Source organism: Corvus brachyrhynchos, unplaced genomic scaffold (genome assembly GCF_000691975.1).
Source record: "Corvus brachyrhynchos isolate BGI_N302 unplaced genomic scaffold, ASM69197v1 scaffold55, whole genome shotgun sequence".
NCBI lineage: Eukaryota > Metazoa > Chordata > Aves > Passeriformes > Corvidae > Corvus > Corvus brachyrhynchos.
In genome coordinates, this window is record NW_008238314.1 from 177,435 (window position 1) to 180,033 (window position 2,599).

The window sequence follows — 2,599 nt, forward strand, 5'->3', positions numbered from 1 at the left end:
GTTGGAAGGGATCTCAAAGGCCATCCAGTCCCACCCCTGCCACGGGCAGCAGGGACACCTTCCACTACCCCAGGCTGTTCCATGCCCCATCCAACCTGGCCTTGGACACTCTCAGGGATCCAGGGGCAGGCACAGTTTCTCTGGGCACCCTGTGCCAGGGCCTCACCCCCATCACAGTCAAGAATTTATTTCTAATATCCCATCTAAATCTCTCTTATTTTAGTTTGAAAGCACTTCCCTTTGTCCAACACACTTTCTGCCTTTTTTATATAAGCCCCCTTTAGGCACTGGAAGGGGCTCTGAGGTTCACATGTCTGCAATTCCCACAGCCCAAGTCCATCACCTTGCACTTCTTTATCACCTTCACTAATTTATGAATAAATTTTAATCAACCATTTGGAAGTTTCTAAGAAAAGTGATGTTCTCAAAAAGCCTCTCAAGCAAGATGATGAGGAAGCTCTGCTGCAACAGCTCCAGCCTGATAGCCTGATGGAAGTGACCATACAACAAAATACAGAGAAAGTCCAGCTGGTGATACCAGATCCCCAGAATCTCTGAGCAGGTTCAGAAGGGGTGAATCACTCTTAGTTTCACCCTTGCTCATGCTGCAGTAGTTCTACACTGTCAGGTGCATTGTGAGGGTCCACCATGGACTGTATTTCTTCCCTTGAGACATAACTTGTCTTTTCCAAGGAAATTTCAAGGTTCCTGTGAGATGTTGCAGACACCAGACACCTCAGGTGGGAATTTGGAGTATGCTTTTGATGCTCAGTGCCTGATTGTCTGGCTTGGGGTAAGAAAGATGAGATCAAGTGGTGCTTCTCCATCTTTAATTTTCTTTCACAAAAGTATGATTTGATTTCCTAGAAAAATCTGGGAATTTGGCATAGGCCAATCTCCAAAGACAGTCACAATGCAGAGACTGCTGGACCACAGAGCAGCACCTGCCTTGTTTGCACAGTGCAATCTGACTAGAAACCAATGTGCAGGATGGCCATGCTAGGAGTTACTTTTGCTTTGCTGGTGATAGGGAACAAAAAAAGCATTGTGGTAACAGTGGCTCAATAAATTACGTGCAGCAGAGTTAATGCAGGTGCGCTTTCTTGGCCAGGGCTTTACGTGGAGCAGGCAAGGGACTCAAGAAGTGACTCTGAGGCAGGGAAATTTGAGATCAGTGGTGCTGCCTCCAGCAGAAAACTGATTATTTGGAATTATTGTTAATAAATCTAGCTCTCTTTTCCTATACCCACTCCCCCTTCTCCCAGCCCTGCCACAAAGACTCCCTGCATGCTGCTGGCCAATTACAGTATCCAGCACAAAACAAGCCACTTCCCCTTCCTTTGTGTCACGTATTTCCACTGATACACAAACTTTGTGTCTCTTGCCGTGGCTGACATGCCAGCCAGAGCCAGCAATCTTCACTTGGTAGGAATTTCCATGTGAAAGGGATATTTTGAAGAAAGCCTGTGGGCCTGAGCCAAGGTAAAAGCTCCTCACTCTCTCCAAATGCTGCTTTTCCAGTGTGAAAGTGTTGAGCCAGTGCCCTCCCAACCACTGTTCCCATGGACTTGTCCCAGGTTGGAGCCTGTCACCATCACAGCAGGAGTAGGAAGAGGGTTTTTCAGTGGGATGGGGATCGCCAACAGCACAGACATTGTTTCTTCACAAAGGAAACAAACTCCAGCCCAAGGTTTTGGCCGGCAACACATCCCTAATGCAAACAGCCCTCGGTCCCTTCGCTCTAGGAAGGGTGGCTGGGCCTAGCAGGGACAGGAATAACCCCAGGCAGGGGCTGACAGCTAAATCCAGGTCATTGAAAATGAAAAGCAAAGTACACATTTTCAACAGCTACCCCCTGAAATGAACTGCCAAGGGGTGAAGCTGGGTGGTTTGTGTTTTGTTTAAATTTTTCAGATGAAGATTAGGGTGCCTTCCCTGCATCACAAGTTATTGCAGACCTGGGCAAGGCTTGTTGAGCTGCAAAAAGCCTTGCACAGAGCGAGCAGTGCATAAGAATGAAGCTTTGTAGAGCCAGGGTTTCAGCGAGAATGAAATGACCAATATTGGTACTGCTGCCCTTCCAACTCGAGCCATGAGCTGGGTTTGGAGTCTTGCCCACAGCACCCCTCAAGAGGGGAAGCAGGCACTGGTGTCGGGAATGTCTTCACACTGCAACCTCAGTGGCCATCTCAAGCCCTTCCCAGTCACCTCAGCACCAAACCTCCTCTCTAGGCTTTCATCACAGCACGCCACGAGCGTCACCGTCTGCTCTCCTGCCGCCTCCTCAACCCATCCGATACCTGTTGCTCCATTACAACACGGCTGTACCCCAGGCAAACCCCATCCAGGAGTTTGTCCCCAGACTCTAGGGCAGAACTGTGGGGTTTTAGTCACTAAATCTGACTGCTTCAGCCACCCGCTCCTTGCAGAACCGCAGTGGCTCCCTGCTTTACGTGAAGCAAGGCAGGGGAGGAAGGCAGTGCCCTCCCAGCTCCCGCAGGCTCCGCGGTGCTAAACCAGCCCGGCGCAGCTGCAGAGCCTCGGGGACAGGGCCCACACCGCCAGGTGCCACCTGGCCGGGCAAGGCGGGGCTCCCAGC